Below are 12,018 nucleotides of genomic sequence, written 5' to 3'. Positions count from 1 at the left end.
GACTATATGGATTCATCACAGCAAGCTCAAATAAATTCTTTATAATTGGACCACAGTATTTACAAATACCATCACTGTTGCCAGTGTCACGCATGATGGAGTTACATTCGATTTATGTGGTGTGTGGCTATGTTAATTAGCTTGGAAGTTTGGCTATGAGGGAATGTGGAATGCAAATGTTTGCTGTGTTCTTTGAACTGTGGGTGCAGTTTGATTACATTGATTTCTGCAGCAGAATGCTACAGATGGGGAACGATAATCTTTCACTTTGGTGGTCTGCCTTTTTTCTGTGCTTCTGCAACTGTGGAGTTAGTAAGTAAGGGAGTCGGGCAAAAATGCTTTCTAGTGCTTTTTATAAGATATGGCATTTTTGTGTGTTTTGGGTACTACTGATATACTGGTTTCACTGGTAATCAAGCCTCTCAACTTCCAAACATTAAAAATCATAGCATCGGCCTTTAAAAAACATAGCAGAGAAACAGCAGTACTTATTTTTGTGACAGTACTGTAAATCTTTGTATAGGCTAAGTTTAAGCATTTAATAAAGTATGTATTTATAAAATGTCTGACAATTTTGACAAATGTCATATATCTAGAAGGAGCAAAGTTAAATTTAAGTGCAAAAATCAGAACAGCTATGAGACACTTTGAGAATTGTTTTAATGGATATGGTTTGTTCTAGAACATATATCACATTTGCACACCCTCAACACTTCTGGAGTAAAAAAAAAAAAAAACTTGTTAGAACTTTTCACTAACATTTTTATTTTTTTATTTCAAACTTTTAAAAGAGATCCTGAATGACAACAGTTCTTTCACGCACTGTTTGTAACATTGTAACATTCCAAAAGCATACTATCGCAATATTGTATACCCCACCAAGAAAAATGAACAAACAGGAAGCCGAAATTCCCTTCTAACTTAACTGCCATGGTTCACCAGTCTTGGGGCAGATCCGATCACCAGCAGTGTCAGGGAAGGAGCTGCTACCTATCCCTTTAGCCACTGAATCAAGTGTGGTGCCAGTTTCTGGATCACTGACTATTTCTGGCTGTGGCAGGTCACTAGCTTGGGGCTCCTCAAGGGTAGACCATCATCTTAAAGAATCCCACTCAACGTATTTCTTTCATTTTGAACCCATGTGCTTTGTGGTGCCATGTTCACACTTTTATGGTCCCTCACAAACATATTGCTAATGCACCAGTGCATAGCTAAGTAGATATGTTAAGCTATTGTGCAAGGTGAAGCCTCTACTGCAACATCACATTATCAATTGTCCCAACCTTCTCACTGAGAAAAGAAAGAAAATCAATCAGTTGTCTTTTCCAATGTTTTGCCAAGCCTAATGGCTTCTAAAGACCATTCCTAAATTCAGCTCATTGATTCTGTGAGGCATTATCTTTCTTGTGCAACAGGAGCCACTGATATTGTGTACCAGGAGCCATTGATATTATGCATCAGGAGCCACTGATATTGTGTTCTAGGAGCCACTGATTTTATGCACCAGGAGCCACTGATTATGTGTACCAGGAGCCACTGATTTTATGCATCAGGAGCCACTGATATTGTGTACCAAGAGCCACTGATTTTATGTACCAGGAGCCACAGATTTTCTGCAACAGGAGCAATTAATTTTGTGCACTAGGGCACTTATTTTTTCTGTTTCTATTTTATGTTCCACATATCACTGTGGAATCCTTTTCATGATTTTCTTGATAGCAGGTGTTCTCAGTACAGCCTGGTCTAAGCCCTAATATCTCATTTATGCCCGAGTCCTTATTGCTTTCTTATCCTAGTAATATAGGTTCATAGGTAAATACTAGGCCATCAGTGTGGAGGCTAATACAAGTCTAGCCAATAACCAGATGTCGGAATCAAACCCTAAACCTCTATCTGTAGGGTAAATACCTTATCCATTATGCCATCTCCTCCCCCTAAAATGAAGAGCTGAAAAATGTGAAGATCAGAGGACGTTCTCAAGGTCAGAGAATGAATAAGTCTAATATAACCAACACCTGAAACCTCATATTCTGCACATAAGCAGCTTCAAAAAGACCTCGCTAACCTACATAACTGGGCAAAGTTAAATGACCTCTGTCTAAACATCAAAATATCAACAGTTATGATGTCAGGCGTTGCCAAGGAAACAGGACAGGCCAAGCAACGATATCAAACTGACCCACTAGGACATTCCCTTCCCACAATTACTCATCAAAAATACTTGATCATCACATTAGATTAAATATTATCTTTCCTTCCACATTTTATTCTTTGACAACCAGACATAAAATCTAGTGAACCAACTGAAAATAAATCATGAAATTGCCCATTTACACACAAAACAGGCTCGACAAGTTATTGTCATTAATGCCCTGCTAGTTAGGTTTGAATACTCTATTCCAATTATCTCCCTACACTCACCTTGAAAAATATGCAATTTATAACAAAGACACTTAGAATACAAAATGCTATATTATACCCATATCGACCCATACTATGAACATCACTGTCCACCTGTTAACAAACCTAACTGGCTACGTGTATCTGTACCTGCTAGTGTATCCTTCCTACCAAACAGACTTCCTGTCAAACTTATTAATGATAACTACTGCCGACCTCCATTAAAGAATACGCTGCAGTTCAGAAACTTCTACTTATTATGAAGTCAGGATGAAAGTTTACTGCATTAAACTTCTTACACAGTAGCAGTAACAGAAAAAGTCTTTGTAAAGATCATCCCTGCTACCTGGAAAAACTTTCTTCAGAACATCAAAAATATTAATTATCAACCCAGATTTAGAAATCTGCTCAAAAGGCAACTGCAAAATGAAAGCAGATGCAACAGCTTTGGCACACCATGCATACCTCTCAAGCTCTTAGCACAAGAATTATGGACAAAGCCCAAAATAATGGGAGGACAAATGTTCAAATTCATGGACAGATTTTAAATGCTGCTGTTATAAACTAAGAAAGTTGCTAGAATAACAGCTTTGGAATTTCCTTGCTTTTTCTAAAGGATATGAAGTCCGACTCTCAAACTCTGTCATTATTTACTGACTTCAATCTTTAATGATTTTGCAGAAAACCACGTTATGAGAGGCAGATCAAAAATATGAGTCACAAATTTGAACAGTGTGTGTAATTCTGGACAGTTGAAAGGTATGCAACATCAAACTAACCAATTATAATCCTCACTGTTAAATGAAATATAAAAGGTTATCATCCAAACCAATTTAAATGGCATATGCTACAGATTACATTTCACTAGGCATCTGCGCACAGCTTTATACATATCAAGCTAATCCTAACATGCACTCCTAACCCCATCAATAATTCATACTTACTATTAATGGCACTCCTTTTAACCATCACTACTTAACCACATACACCATTTAACAGTCACTACTTATCCATCGACGTATTAAGCCTTGGTGCATTTCCTGTCCTACCGAGTCTTATTTTTTAGATGTAATTCACTTCAAAATATATGCATTGTTACAAGATGAGATATATATATATATATATATATATATATATATATATATATATATGTGTGTGTGTGTGTGTGTGTGTGTTTTGAAAGTACACTTACTGATGAAAAGATGATACATTGTTTCCATTTACTACATATATATTTGATAAATCCAACCTTGTCACATAGTTTATGACATTTATGCCTGGGTTGTGTCAGAAAAGGGTGTCAATACCAAGTTAACAAATGTAAAAAATAAAATAAAAAATAAAAATAAACCAATTTTGCATTATTACCTGTTTTTCCAGGAATAAAACACCATATTTTCGTTTTGCAATAAATTATATAATTATTTGTTCTTTGCAATCACATTGCAGTGCCCTGCCTCTAATTATAGGAAATGGAGTGAAAAATCTCTTTTAGCCAATGTTCTTGCCTAACAAAAACACACACATATGGAGTCTTGGGTAAGCCAGGTTCTTAACACAGGAAGGCCTGATGTAAACATAGAGCCAATCTGCCTTTCTTGTATGCTTCACAGACGATGCATAATGATTTCACCTGGCTGCTTGCCCATTCAATTAATCTTCTGCAGTTCAAGTCATACTTTTAACCACTGATAGATAAATCTACATTCAAAAACTCACAGCAACTCTCAAAATGAGTTTGCTTTCTTGAAATAGAAAATGTCTCTTTTTTTTATTTTCAGTAGAATCCATTTTTCTCTGTAACGTGCAGCCATTCAGTTTCTGGACAATGTCCAGAAACTGTAGCTTCCATCTATCATTTTACTGGGGGTTGGGGTTGTAAAAACATTGCCTTTATGCACTTTGACTTTGTAAGACTGCATAATCTTGACAGACCAGAGTCTCTATGGAGAAACTGTATGGTGAGCATTCGTTTTTCAAATTAGATTCTGAGTACTGCAACCATTAATACACAACAAAATGTATAAAAAAAGCAATGCATCCCTAACCATGTACTAACCCACCCTCTGCCTCAGCTGGGTACACAACCTGACTGAGACCAAATGTTAGGTATTTTTGGGCCTGCAGTCAAAAAAAATCCCAACATTACTTTTCTACACCTCTGTCTCCCAATATGTACACCTGTAACTGTACTACCATCCCTGCTTTCTGCATCTCAGAAGTCCCTTCTACTGCACCCCACCCATCCAAATGACGTAACGGTAGAAATGATAAGAAACTGAGGTTATGAGGCTAGAAGAACAGAGATGGCAGATTTTCATTTTGCTTCTCTTTCGAGTTTGGTAGTGAAAGCAGCTGTTCAAGTGCATCACATATCCCAAGTGAACACATAGCATCTGTGCAAATTAAAGCCTCAGGCCTATGCTGTGATGACTACTGTCCCTATTTACGGAACAAATTCCACTGGATGGCTACTCCTTCTGCCCAGCAAAAGGAGCATCTGTGTCAAGCTTCTGCAGAATTCTGCATCTATGGAAGACCTTCCTTTATGAGCTTACTGAGTGAGCAGTGGGCTAGTGGAAAAACTGGACAGAGTGGCTGTTTCATTCACTTTGTTTTAGGTTCATAGGTAGGTACTAGGCTACTGGCCCTAGGGCCTATATAAGCCTAGCCAAAGGTACCCTGGCTTTTGCCACCCAAGAAAACTATTTTCCTGTGCCACTGTCCAGCAGAGCCACAGAAGTGATCCCTGGGATGAATTTCCTATCTCCCATCCAGTCATCAAGATTTTTCTTGAACAGTGCTAATGAGGAGCTTTGTTTGATATAGATAGGTAGCTTGTTCCAGAGTATGGGAAGTCTCTGGGACAGGAATCTATCCCTCCAGCATATTATTGTGGTGACAAGGTTTAGGTCCCTAGAGCATGTAGCTCATAGGGATTGGGATTTCTTTAAGTGGAGCATGTCTAAAAGCTCTGGGTTTGACATAGCTTTGTGTGTTAGGCAGAGATAGCCTCTGAGTAGGCGATATGCAGTGGAGTAAAGCTGCAGTTTTTTGAGACGGCCTGCATAGGGCATCTCTTTGAGGCCGGTAATCCTCTTTGTGAGGTATTTCTGTGGCCTTTCCAGTTGTTGTAGATGTCTTGTGAGGTACATACCAAAAGGGGCATTGTACTCTATAATGGGTCTAATGAGTGACGAGTAGAGGGGAACAATGACCTCTTTTTTCCTGGATGAGAAACCTTTTGTGATGAGGTGTGCCACATAGAAGGATTTCCTGACTACTGTGGTGATGTGATTATCAAAGGAGAGACTACTGTCCACCTGTGTCCCAAGGTCTCTTATAACACTTTCAGTGTTAAGTAGACTACCACCTATGTGGTAGTTCATGGGTACTGAGTTTTTACCAAAAGGAATGACAATGCACTTTTTGGCATTGAGCTTCAGGCCATGGCTTTGACACCAGGCATCTGTCTCAGCAAGGCCCTTTTGTAGGATGTCCACATCTTTTGTAGTTTTGATTATAGCTCCTAGTTTGCAGTCATCTGCGAACTTTGTTAGCCAAAGGCCTTCTGTGTTGGCCTGCACTTCAGAGAAGTAGATACCAAACAGGAGAGGACCCAGGACTGAACCCTGTGGTACTCCACTTGTCACTGGTCTGAAGCTGGATTTGGAGTCTGCTACTTTCACAGTGTGGGTTCTGTCAGTGAGCCAGTTGGCAACCCATCTTGTGACATAGGGATTTATACCTAGTTTAGTGAGTTTATCTATAATTCCAGAGTGAGGGATGGTGTCAAAAGCCTTGGTGAGATCTAGATAGGCTGTGTGAACCACCTTACCCTCATCTACGGCTTTGGTGACTGCTTCAAAGAAGTCTATCAGGTTTAGGAGACATGATCTGCCTTTTACAAACCCGAACTGGGTGGGGTCCTGAGTTTGGAGATTACCAATGTCATTGTTTATAAGTTCCATGATGATACGCTCCATAGCCTTGCAGACCAGGCTCATTAGGCTAATGGGGCGGTAGTTTCCGGGGTCTGTGGTGGCTCCCCCTTTGTGGAGTGGGATAACTGTCACTGTGCGCCATTCAGTGGGCACATAGCCTGAGGTGAGGCTATGATTGAATATGGTACTTAGGTGGGGTGCCAGTTTGTTCTGTAGTTCATGTAGAACACAGCCTGGGATGTAGTCAGGTCCCATGGATGCTGCGTTCTTGGCTTTGGAGAGTGAGGTTTTTACCTGTGCAGCCATGATTACAGGAACTTTGCATTCTTCTGGTATAGAGATGGGCCCTTTAGGGGATGATAGAGGGGTAAAGTTAGCACTGAACCTATCTGCCAGGATGTTGGCAATATCCGTTGGTTCTGTATATTTCGTGCCATTGTGCTGTAACTCAGAGCAGATCTGAGTGTTGCCATTGAGATTCTTGACATAGCTATAGAATGCTTTGTGGTTGTCTTTAGGGTCAGTGGTGATTTTGTTTTCATAACTAGCTTTGGAGGACTTTATGAGGGACCTCAGCTTCTTACTGAAGCTGACCAGGGAGTTTCTACAATCATGGAATTTTACTCTTTTTTGCAACAGTTTTATCAAACATCTTTGGTGTATTTATCACAAACATCTCAAACAACTACAGGATACCCTTCTTTTGACAGTAGCAGGCACTTTCTCTTTTGCCATTGTAAACATTGCTGTGATCTGATAGTAAAAAAGCATGGACATCCATTTAGTATTATCAGAACTTAGCAATTCAGATCCCTCTATGTGATTTAGGAAAAGTGCAATCAGTAGTCTTTGAACTATGATCCTGGGAAGTCTCTAAAGTGCACTATCAGTTGTCTTCTCTAAGTCCAAAATGATGACTGCAGGACACAGTTCCATCCCATGCTTGTTAGCATGTGTGAGTAGAGTTTCTCTCAACCAAACAACTGATGAAATACAACAAACCCACCACTTCTGGCCAAACTGGAGAAACGACACAAACCAGGATCCAAAGTAGAAAATATTAAATAAAATCTCTATCACCTCGGCATGGAAACTTCAAAGGAGAATAAAACTGTTCAAAAACATTCTAACATATATAGCACAACCAATTAAACACTAATTGCATAATTAACCTTAAATTAGGCTAAAAAGACTTTCCACTTACATTCTACATTAATACCTATTGGACTTAAAGTCCCATACTTCAAAATAAAAACAGTTTATTTATACAGAATATTTTTCTTAACATCCAAATTACATTAAGAAGAACCCTAAGAGACATTCCCTTAACATATTATATTATTGAGTTACTTGAATTTTGTTTGACCAATATTTTTTTTGAATCTGATGGCCATATATTCCATCAACTACAAGGCACGGAAATGGGGGCAGCTTTTGCCCCCATGTATGCCAATATTATGATGGGTCTGTTTGAAATGGACCATTTATATGGTTTAAATTTTTTTCAAGAACATGCAACCCAGTATTACAGACACATAGATGATTTAATTTTCATTTGTAAAGGGGGTCAAGAGAAAGTTATTGGTTTTGTAGATAAACTTCAGAATTCATTTTCTTTAAAATTTGATGGTGTACAAATAGGCAAATCAGTAACATTTTTGAATATTTGTTTAACTGGAGAAATAAATGGAATAGTAAAATACATCGGAAATTTGAGGATGGTATGCATTTTCTGGATGCAGACAGTTGTCATCCACTCCATCTTTTAAAATCTTTACCCAATAGGGAATTTCTTCAAGTTAACCGGCTTTGTAATAATGGCCCAGATCTCATACAGGAGCTTAATATAACAGCTGAACTATTTGTTAAAAGGGGTTATTGTAAGCAAAATGTATATGCTTTATTGAATAAGGTTCAAGGGAGTCCTAGAAGGAAGACAGGTAAGTCACAAATTTGGCGACCTACTAATATAAATAATAACACAGTATCTAATTTAAGAAAAAATTATGTAGTCGCTACCTATGATGTTTTATCTAATGAGGTAAAAGGTATAGTCAAGCATTATTGGAACTTTCTTTTAAAATTTAAAGAACTTTCTTAGATAATATGTAAAATTCCTATGTTTTCATACTGTAAAGGGAAGCGTATCAAAGATATTTTAGTATTCGTCCATTTTTCTACTCTTAGTTGTAGAATTAGTCCAACATTGAATGTAGTAGGCACATTCCCTTGTGGGAGATGTATTATATGTAAATATGTATGTAAAACATTTAGATACATTAATGGAATTCCCTTTAAGGCAAATTGTAAATTTCATGTAACACAGAAGGGGTTATCTATGCTATAAGGTGCCCATGTGATATGTTTTATGTGGGTGAAAGCAAGAGGGCTTTTAAACTCAGAATCCAAGAACATGGCAGGGACATTAAAAATGCTAAACCTGAGAGCCCTCTTGCAATGCACTTTGAGAAATATCATAACAAAAATCCAGAAGGTTTGCAGTGTACCATATTGGAACACGTCTATGAAAAAGGATGTAATTTGGATGTTAAGAAAAAACGTCTGTATAAGGAAACTGTTTTTATTTTGAAGTATGGGACTTTAAGTCCAATAGGTATTAATGTATATTGGTGTTTACCTTACAGACACAAGGTACAGGGTTTGATTCTCACGTGGGATAATTGGTTAGGCTTAAAATGGCCCACAGAGGCAGGTAGCCCAGTACCAATCTATGACTTTATGAGTGCTGCAGGACTCTTTTGAGTAACATAGAGGTTCAGTGGTAGGATCTCTGTTAACAGTTCCAGGGTCCAGGCTGAATCTCGTCAGTTCATCACTGTATTTGTGGCTTGTAGGGGTTACTCTAGTTTCCTACCACCTCACCTAAACATGGTGGTTAATTAGCTGCACAAAATTGTTATTAACTAAATTGCAATTATCAGCTTCCCATATGAAGATCTGATGCAAAATAAATGTAAAACACATGGCTCAATCACAACTGATTGAGAACACATTTGCCCTGCAATCCACCTGCACTTAGAAAAATTAGCATTTATTTATTTTTTCTCCAGTTTTGCCCCTGCCCCTCTCTTTGTTTATCAGCTCAATCACTCCCTCACTGGGTAAGAGCCAATTGACAGGGTTCACAAACAAGGTAGGCATCAGGGTAGGTTCCTGTTCTTTCCATTTTTCTCCCAGCTTTAAGACGAGCACACTTGGCAAGACACTAGTGAAGGGACACACAATGGGCTGTCCACAGAACACCCCACACACACACTTCTGCAAGGGGTAGTTGTCTCCAAACAGCCCATCTCTTCCCTCTACACAATCGGTTGTGGTCTCTCTATTCTACACCAGAGAAATCGCACCACCCTGTATGTAAGATAGTCCAACTCCATGATTCTACAATGGTGGAGAAAAGAGAAAGTTCCAGAAAAGGGCACAGTAGCCTCACACAAACAGCAATCCCACTGTACTAAAGAAGCTAGCCTTTCAATTAATAATAAAAGTGGATTACAACCAGTAGGCCTTGGACAGTTAGAACCTGATCAAACTTTTGCCAATCACCAGAAGGGGAAGTATATTTGCACTTGTCCTTGTGGTCTAGGTTATGGCTCAAGAGGGTCTGAGAAGCATCAGTTCATTTAATCAGTTAAATAAATAAATGAAAATAAATAAAAACATGAAAAACAAAGTAACATATAAACAATCTGATAAAAATATCCATCATGCTGGCTTTGATTTCTGTCATTGTGATGAATAATATCATCCTTACAGTCTTTCATGACTCATTTAATGATCATCAGTAAATAACTGACCTCTAAGTCCTATCTTAAATTAAGCCTGGATTTATAACAGATTCATGTAAGAAAAAGAGTTAGCCTACCTTCTGCCGTCAGGCTGCTATAACTGAGAAGGTAAATGTGCATTGGGTTGTGACCCACCAGCACAGGTGGTTTTAGGCACTAACTTGTGGTTATCTGAAAAAATTACAAATCAATTTGTGTCTTGCCTGCAGGAACAATAAGTGGATTCCTTCTATAGGAAACACCAGTACTAATACCAGCACACACTTCTGTTGGATGTAGTGGCCCTCATATTGGATTTTCATAGTTCTCAACCTGATGTGTACTGCAGTACTCTGCAGAATACTAACGTTACTTTGTTATTTGTACGAAGGACTTGGAGAGGTGTGGAACTGTGCATAGCTTTTCATCAAAAAGAAGAGAGAATTGTTTCAATTCTGCTTAAATATTTAAGTTGTAATTATAGTGACCTGTGTGGTGATACTTATTTGTATGTTTCTGCTTTTTCCATGTTTTAGACAAAACTGCTATCCAGTTGCATTTTTTAGCTTGTTCTGGAACCTAAAGTTGCATTCCGGATCTGTTCCATCCTCTACTCACACGCTGAGCTAAAGTTTCTGAGACAGGTCAGTATTGGCTTTATTTGAGTGGGTGCCTCTCTAGCTAGCCTGCTTGTTTCTTGAGATTTTTTAAGTTTATTCTGGGACCTTAGTCTTGTATTTTAATTTGCAGTATGGGAAGATTGTGTTTCCACATTATTCTGCATTTTATTACTTGTAAAAGCTACCCGTTTGTATATTAAACTCTGCTGGGCCATAGTCTTTTAGTTTAATTCACAGTTGTGGCAGGACTGTGTACTACTGCCAGGTTTCAGCCTTAGTAATTTATTACCGCATTTTTCCATAAACAGTGTCAATGGTAAATTTATACAGTCTGATGCCTTAAACTGTAGTAGAAGGTCAAGAGTGCGAGAATTGTGAGGGTGCCAGTTTGTGCTTCAGGGCCTTTATATTCTGCTTATCATTTACCTGCTTAAAGTTACACTCTGTATCTGCCTCATCCACCAGTAACACATTAAGCAAAATTTCTGAAAGAGTCCCAATATTGGCTTTATTTGACTGGATGCCTCTCTAGCTAGCCTGCTATTTCCAGCATACAGCTATCCACACCAGATGTTTTTTAGCCAAGACTTGGAGAGGTGTGGAACTGTAAGTAACTAGATTTTCATCCAAAAAGGAAAGGGAATTATTTAAATTATGCTTAAATATTTAAGTTGCATATATAGTGACATGCTGTGATACTTTGCACTTTTCTGCTTCTTTTCCATGTTTCAGCTAAAAAAGTTATCTGTCTGCATTTTTAGTTTGTTTTGGGACCTCAGTCTTGTATTTTAATTTGCTGTGTTGAAAGATTGTGTTTCTGCATTATTCTGCATTTCTATTTCCACAAATAGAATTGTAAAAGCTGTCCATTTGCATTTTAAACCTCTGCTGGGCCATACTCTTGTTTAATTCACAGTCATGGCAGGACTGTGTACTAATGCCAGACTTGAGCCTTAGTAATTTAATATGGCATTTTCCATAAAAAGTGTTACTGGTAAATTTATACAGTCTGACGGCTTAAAATATAGTAGTTCAATAGTGAGAGAATTGTCTCTGCTCTGGTTTGTGCTTCAGTGCTTTTATATTCTGTTTATCATTTACCTGCTTAAAGTTGCATTCTGTTGCTGCCCCAACCCCCGGTAACAAACTCCAAAGTTTCTCAAAGAGCTCCAATATTGGCTTTAATTTCCTAACCTTCACAAGTTTTTGCTAAGGTAGTTTTATAAGCTTGTGTCTCTGGCCTCCACCTGATATGGAAATCTGATT

General features: G+C 38.3%; 1 protein-coding gene across 2 annotated transcripts in view; it reads right to left on the bottom strand.

Moving 5' to 3' along the window:
* Positions 1-12,018, bottom strand: part of LOC122807796 (ubiquitin-like modifier-activating enzyme 1) — a 2,541,412-nt gene that overhangs the window by 1,541,540 nt on the left and 987,854 nt on the right. The window lies entirely within an intron of this gene.

The sequence above is a fragment of the Protopterus annectens genome, chromosome 7.part1 (assembly GCF_019279795.1).
Source record: "Protopterus annectens isolate FY-2018-M chromosome 7.part1, PAN1.0, whole genome shotgun sequence".
Classification (NCBI taxonomy): Eukaryota; Metazoa; Chordata; order Ceratodontiformes; family Protopteridae; genus Protopterus; species Protopterus annectens.
This window is presented reverse-complemented; position numbering and strand designations above follow the sequence as displayed.